This window comes from Pongo pygmaeus, chromosome 12, assembly GCF_028885625.2.
Source record: "Pongo pygmaeus isolate AG05252 chromosome 12, NHGRI_mPonPyg2-v2.0_pri, whole genome shotgun sequence".
Lineage (NCBI taxonomy): Eukaryota > Metazoa > Chordata > Mammalia > Primates > Hominidae > Pongo > Pongo pygmaeus.
The window spans coordinates 79,523,443-79,531,385 of NC_072385.2; the positions used below are offsets into that span (position 1 = coordinate 79,523,443).

General features: G+C 42.3%; 1 pseudogene; it reads right to left on the bottom strand.

Moving 5' to 3' along the window:
* Window positions 1-1,582: 1,582 nt before the first annotated feature.
* On the bottom strand, window positions 1,583-2,136 carry LOC129030626 (high mobility group protein B1-like; annotated as a pseudogene).
* Between the last annotated feature and the right edge of the window lie 5,807 nt (window positions 2,137-7,943).

Below are 7,943 nucleotides of genomic sequence, written 5' to 3' on the forward strand. Positions count from 1 at the left end.
ACTTGGGCCAGAGTAGTCTGAGCTAGTGGATGAAGGCTGGGCATCCAGCTCACTAGACAGTCAGCCCTATGGGGCCCCCAGCATGCCTATGCAGAGCAGCAATATAGGACAGGGTGAAAGCCATGCTGTCCAGGTCTCCTAACCACACTCTGCCAGTCAAGAAAAGAGCTGAAGAAGGCACACAGCAAAAGCAATGCCCTGTAGGCACTTATACTGAGCCAGCAGTGAAGAAAAAACATGCTCTTCAGGGGTCTGGCCAACAAGCCATCAGGACCAGGGAAGAAAACACCTTTTTTCTTCAATGCCTCTCTCCAGCACCCCCTACTGATGAAACATTGTGCCAGCCAGTAAAAGGAAAAACTAATAAAAGGGCCCAGATCTATTTTAATAGATGAGTCAGTGAAGGGAGCTGAGAGGCAATAAATTGATAACTGGCACATTCTCCCTCTGGGGAAAGCACTCTATACAATCAGACCTCCCCAGTTAGTTGCTCTCTCTCCTGTTCCCTAGAGTGTATCTTGTCCTCATGGGCCACCTGCTTCCATCAACTTCCCAATGACTGATTTTTCTAGCAGAGCCCTTCCAGCCATTTTCAGTTGGAAACCTCAGAAATCTATTGCCTTGCTTGAAGGTGGCACAGATGTCAGTGAAGTCCTCTGGTGGCAGATAGAGTATTGCACAGCTTTTTTTTTTTTTTTTTTTGAGGACTACAATACTCATTTTTAAAATTGTATTTACTTAAAAGCATTCAGAATGTCAACAAAACAGCTGCGACTTTTTTTTTTTTTGCAATTACAGAGTAATATTCCATTAACAGAGCAATTGTTTCTTATAAGCTGCATCAGAGACAACTGAAGATGAAAAACTACCATCCCTATATGTAACTAATTTGTGCTGTGCGCCAAGGAGAACCTGCTTTAAATTTCCATTTCAATTTACAACCCCCATACTGTACCAGGCAAGGTACAGTTTTAGCCACATTTTCAATAGTGGCTATTGAAAATGCCACCAGGACAGGGCTATCTAAAGACATGTTCAGTAGTGTTTTTACTATACAAAAAAAGACACTGTATAGTTTAAAAATAAATCTTACACAGCCTTACATTTCAATTGTTTTTCTTTGAAAGGAATGAGTTGTGTACAAGGGGGTTAAATGCTTTATAGACAAGAAAAAAAACTGCACTAAAACCAACTTATTCAGCAGCATCATCTTCTTCATCTTCATCCTCCTCCTTCTCCTCATCCTCTTCATCTTCCTCCTCTTCCCTCTTTATATTTATTTATTTATTTTTTGAGACAGAGTCTTGCTCTGCTGCCCAGGCTCGAGTGCAATGGTGCAATCTTGGCTCATTGCAACCTCTGCCTCCTGGATTCAAGTGATTCTCATGCCTCAGCTTTCCGAGTAGCTGGGATTACAGGAATGCACGACCACACCCAGCTAATTTTTGTATTTTTTTAGTAAAGGCGGGGTTTTGCCATATTGGCCAGGCTGGTCTCAAACTCCTGACCTCAGGTGATTTTCCCGCCTCGGCCTCCCAAAGTGCTGGGATTACAGGTGTGAGCCACTGAGCCCAGCCCTCTTCCTTCTTTTTCTTGCTTTTTTCAGCCTTGATGACTCCCTTTTTTGCTGCATCAGGCTTTCCTTTAGCTCAATATGCAGCAATATCCTTTCTGTATTTTTCCTTCAACTTCGCAGGCTTCTTTTCATAAGGCTGCTTGTCACCTGCAGCAGTGTCATTCCACATCTCTCCTAGTTTCTTCACAACATCACCAATGGACAGGCCAAGATGTTCTCCTTTTATTTTTGGGCGATTCTCAGAACAGAACAGAAAAAAGCCCAAAGGAGGCCTCTTGGGTGCATTGGGATCCTCGAACTTCTTTTTTGTCACCCCTTTAGGAGGGATATAGATTTTCATTTCTCTTTCATAATGGGCCTTCTCTACCTTTGCCATGTCTTCAGTTTTCTTTTCTCTTTAGCAGACATGGTCTTCCACCTCTCTGAGCACTTCTTAAAAACTCTGAGAAGTTGACTGAAGCATCTGGCTGCTGCTTCTTATGCTCTTCCCGACAAGTTTGTACAAAAAATGCATATGATGACATTTTGCCTCTCGGTTTCTTAGGATGTCCTTTGCCCATTTTTAGTTATTTTTCCTCAGTGAGGCAGAGTCGCCCAGTGCCTGTCTGGTTCTCACTTGCCCGGTGCTGTCTCTATGGAACGCAACGTACTGCAATGGCTGTGAGAGACATTGCACAGCTCTTTAAAGGAATTTGTGACCAAGGATGGTGGTTCTCACCTGTAATCCCAACAGCATGGGAGGCCGTGGCAGGAGGATAGCTTGACTTTAGGAGTTCTAGAACAGCCTAGGTAGAATAGCGAGACCTCATATCTACAAAAAAAGAAAAAAATTTAATTAGTTGGGTGCACACCTGTAGTCTCAGCTACTCAGAAGACTGAGGCAGGAGGATTGCTTGAGTCCAGGAGTTCAAGGCTGCAGTGAGCCATGATGGTGCTACTGCACTCCAGCATCAATGATAGAAAAAGACTGCCTCAAAAATAAATAAATAAAATTTTAAAAAGACAAAGGAATTTGATAAGTGCAATCAAAAATTGAACTAGAGACTATAAAGACAATTTTTAGGGGGATGCAATTGTTTTACACAGCTCTGGAGCGGTATATACATGATTATGCATTTTTTGAAACCCATATAACTTCACAGTAGAAAGAATGAACTTTCATATATGCGAGTTTAAAATTTTTTTTTCTTTAGTTATTTTCTTTTTTTTTTTTTTTTTCAGGGATGGGGTTTCACTCTGTCACCCAGACTGGAGTGCACTAGATATCACGCAAACTGCAGCCTCCAACTCCTGGGGTCAAGAGATCATCCCACCTCAGCCTCCCAAGTAGCTGGGACTACAGGAACGTGCCACCTCATCTGCGAATTTTTTAATGACTTCTAGAGATGGGAGTCTCCCTATGTGTGCTCAGACTGATCTCAAACTCCTGGCCTCACATGATTCACCCACCTCAGCCTCCCAAGCAGCTGAGATTACAGGCAAGAGCCACAGCACCTGGAAGACTTTGCAACTTTAAAGGAAACAATATACAGCAGGTTCTCAAATAATGTCTCATTAAATGTCATTTTTTAGACTGTTGATGAAAAAAAATTTGGTTTCTACTGTTGCATCATGAGGTCTAAGGAAAAAAAAGACAAAAATTTGATTCTTTATATGTCATTTTGCTTAAAGTTGCAGTTTCCAAGAACCTATTGATGTTAAGTAAGGACTTACTGTACACAGAAATACATGCATTTATTTCCTAACTCTGTCCACTGAGAAGACCTAGAAGCAGTGTCCACCCAGTAGCAATGAGCACACTTGTGCACAGATTTGGGTTTCTAAAAACCACTGTTCAATGAAAGAAACCAGGGCTCCTTGGAAAATAGCTGATTCTAGGGCTGGACAAGGGAAAATACAAGATAACCTTGGCAAAAAGTAAGTATAGTGCCAGGAAGAAAGGAATTGCTCAGAAAACAAGAGGGATGTGGAGCCAATTTGAAAGAGCTCCCAATGGCCAAAGCTGGAAAAATGTGAGCAAGCTTCTTATTCTGAGATGAGGAGATACACTTTTTTAAAAAATATATTGGTTGAAAGAATAGGAAGTATTCACAGTTGTTTGGGGGGAGTAAGAAGCAGCAGAGGGGCAAGGACTGCTGTTTTTTGTCAAAGGCCTTGGAAAATGATTTGACACTTGCAACCATGCCCATGCTTGCACAGCTTTGAAAGGAAAAAAGAAACCCTACATTAAAGGGTAAGCAAACACAAAAAGAATATAAAGTTAAAAGGGAGGATTTTGACAAGGGAAGGTTTTGTTTGTTTGGTTTGGTTTGTTTTATTAAAATGGGAAACAGCATATTTACATGTGGATAGGAAGCCAATAGACAGAGAAAGGATAAAACCACAGGGAAGAAAAAGTCACAATTGATAGGGGCAGGTGTCTGAGGAGGTGAGGCAGTCTTAAAATATGGTGGAAGGATTCACAAAAGATTAGGGGCAGCACTAGTCAGTTCATTATTATTATTATTATTTTTGAGATGGGGTCTCACTCTGCCACCCAGGCTGGAGTGCAGTGATGCGATCTTGGCTCACTGTAGTCTCTGCCTCCCGGGTTCAAGCGATTCTCCTGCCTTACCCTCCCGAGTAGCTGGAATTACAGGCATGCACCACCACGCCTGGTTAATTTTTGTATTTTTAGAAGAAACAGGGCTTCACCATGTTTCCCAGGCTGGTCTCGAATTCCTGGCCTTAAGTGATCTGTCCACCTCAGCCTGCCGAAGTGCTGGAATTACAGGTGTGAGCCACTGCACCTGGCCCCAGTTCATTATTTCTAACCTATCCCAGAACAGAAACTGACACATGGCAAATTCTCAGAGAATCTCTGTCCTTGTCCCTGCTGTTGCTTCCTGCTGAGCCCTGAGGTGCACCTACTCTTGCCTGGTATGAGGTGCTCTCATAAACCCTAAAAGTGCACTCCCTGGGAATTTCAGAGCCAAGTCTGTCACTTCCTCTTGTCAGTGTCTAAATTAACTATCTAAAAGATTTGGAAACAATTCTGCATATTTAGGCACTGAAGACCTCTTTAAAAATGCCATATATGTGAATGCATTTAATACTACTGAACTATACACTTAAAAAATGGTTGTAGGTCATGGCAGCATGTGCCTGTAATCACAGCTACTCTGGCAGCTGAGGTGGGAGGATCCCTTGAGCCCAGTAGTTCAAGGCTAGAGTGAGCTACGATACTGCACTCCAGTGGGGTGACAGAGCAAGACTCTCATCTCTAAAAAAATTAACTAATTGATTTAATTTTTAAAAAGTGGCTCTAATGGTAAATTTGTTATGTAGCTGTTAACACATGGTTAATTTTTTTTTTCTTTTTCTTGAGACAAAACTCACTCCGTCACTCAGGCTGGAATGTAGTGGCACAGTCACCACTCACCACAGCCTTGACCTCCCATGTTCAAGCAATTCTTCCACCTCAGCTTCCTGAGTAACTGGGGCCATAGGCGTGTGCCACCAAACTCAGCTAATTTTTTTTATTTTCAGTAGAGATGAGATCTTCCTGTGCTGCCCAGACTGTCTCGAACTCCTGGCCTTAAGGGATCCTCCTGCCTCAGCCTCCCAAAGTGCTGGGATTACAGACATGAGCCACTGCGCCTGGCCTACAAAAACTTCTGTAAGCAAAATATAAAATTAGGAAAAATCATCTCTAAATGAATAATACTACATTTATCAGATTCTAATGACTTAAATAATAGAGTGAAGCCCAAGGTTACAATGCTTAGTGAGACTTGGAAGACCAACTTGACCTTCACATGCAACCATGGAACCAGCCTTGGTTGGGGGAAAGAACTCACTTCCCAGATCACAGGGTCAATTCTATCTCCCTAGCCATTTGTGAGTTTTCTTCCAGAACCATGACTCAACTCTTTGGGAGACAATTTCTTACCATGGTATGGTAGCTGAGGTCTTTTGTCTAAGTAGAATGTTCATGATATATTTAATGTATTAAAACCTTTTTAAAAAATCCATCTCACACTTTAAAAATTTGTTCTCAACTTCACAAATAATTTTAAAAGAACAAGTACTGACAAAGACTACTTTTAATTATAGTAATAAGCAAGGAACTAATAGGGGGTATTCACTCAAAAAGGAAGAATATGCTTCCATTTGGCCTCACCTCCACATTTCATTCCTAACTTAGCCCAAACCATATTCTAATACAATACAATCAATTTATTCATGGCAAGGTGGTAATTAGTATGTAGTCCTAGTAAAATGGGTCTGGTGATATTTTTTGATTTGTACCTTCTTTGGTTGGGAATATTGCATTCAATAACTGTATGGCAAATAAAATGACTCGACAGGCCCACGCAGCAGAAGTAAGTATTTTCAATAGCAAGTTGCCTTTATATGGGCATATTTCTACATTCTAAAATAATGTCTCCATTATCTTGGTTAGAGTTCAACTCTTTTAAATTTATAAGAAATATGCCATGCATGAGTGTGTGGTGATGATTCACAGATTTGAAATAACACCTACTCTCCTGCGGTTCTGGCACAAAATGTGTCAGTGAAGCCTGCAATTAGGAAAATTAATCTTGGCCTGTCTTGCCACAAGATGGTGACGTCAATTATATACATCCAGAGCAGAAATGTGTCCCAAAAACGGGTTTAGAAAACAGTTATCCAGCCTTGCTTGGTGCCTTAGTGCCTTGGTGCCTTTGCAATGTCATCTAAATCTTTGTCACTGATGATAACACGAATAATATCTACTGAAAACTGCAATATAGTTTATTTTAGTCTTCACAACAGTCTTATGAGGTAGACACTATCATGGTTCCTATTTTACTGATGAAAAGAGGTTAAATAAGTTGCCCAAGATTACACAGCCAGGTAATGGTAGAACTCGGATTTGAACCCAGCTCTCTCAGACTCAGATGTTCACTCTTTTGACTAGGATTGGCTATATAATTTGAAGGGTCCATTGCAAAATGAATGTGTGTTGCCCCCTTATTCAAAAATTATTAATAATTTCAAGATGGTAATAACGAGGCATTGAACCAATGGGTGCAAGCCCTTCTAAGCACAGGGCCCTGTGTGATTGGACAGGTCATACACCCCTGAAGATGGCCCTGCTCTTGGTCATATCACTTTCCTCCAATGTGGCCTCATCCCCATGCCTCAACCTAATTCAACAAATATTTTGTCGAGGCCACACCTCTACTGAAAGAGGTCTTATGTTGATCCATGAGAGATACAGATTCAGCCTGGAGACAAACAACATGTATTTCTCAAGCAACTTTTTTTTTTTTTTTTTTTAGACAGTCTTTCTCTGTCACCAGGCTGGAGTGCAATGGCACAATATCAGTTCACTGCAACCTCTGCTTCCCAGGTTCAAGTAATTCTTCTGCCTCAGCCTCCTGAGTAGCTGGGATTACAAGTGTGTTCCATCACACCCAGCTAATTTTTGTATTTTCAGTAGGGACGGGGTTTCACCATGTTGGCCAGGCTGGTCTCGAACTCCTGACCTCAAGTAATGCACACGCCTCAGCCTCCCCTCAAATTGCTGGGATTACAGGTGTAAGCCACTGCGCCTGGACCTTTTTTTTTTTTTTTGACAGGGTCTGGCTTTGTCACCCAAGCTAGAGTGCAGTGGCATGATCACTGCTCACTGCAACCTCTGCCTGCTGGGCTCGAGCAGTCCTCCTACCTCAGCCTCCCAAGTAGCTGGGACTATAGGCATGTGCCACCATGCCCAACTAATTTTTGTATTTTTTTAGAGACTGGGCTTTGCCATGTTGCCCAGGCTGTTCTAGAGCTCCTGAGCTGAAGCAATCTACCCACCTTGGCCTCCCAAAGTGCTGGGATTACAGGCATGAGCCACTGCTCCCAGCCTAGCCAATCCTTTTGCTTGTTGAGATTTCACATCATATTCAGCAGCAGAAAGTGTTCCACAATTTTTTTTTTTGGGACAGAGTCTCACTCTGTCACCCAGGCTGGAGTGCAGTGGCGTGATCTCGGCTCACTACAAGCTCCACTTCCCAGGTTCCTGCCACCCTCCTGCCTCAGCCTCCCGAGTAGCTGGGACTACAGGTGACTGCCACCACACCCAGCTAATTTTTTGTGTTTTTAGTAGAGACAGGTTTTCACCATGTCAGCCAGGATGGTCTCGATCTCCTTACCTCATGATCCACCTGCCTCGGCCTCCCAAAGTGCTGGGATTACAGGTGTGAGCCACTGCGCCTGGCCAGTGTTCCACAATTTTATGAGTTTTCAATATCAAGCCTTCTCTTTGGTTGGTCCCTAAAACCTCTCTTTTAATTAGCCTGCTTCTCTCTTAAAAACAAAACACTAACTGTTATAAGACCAACAGTTTCATATC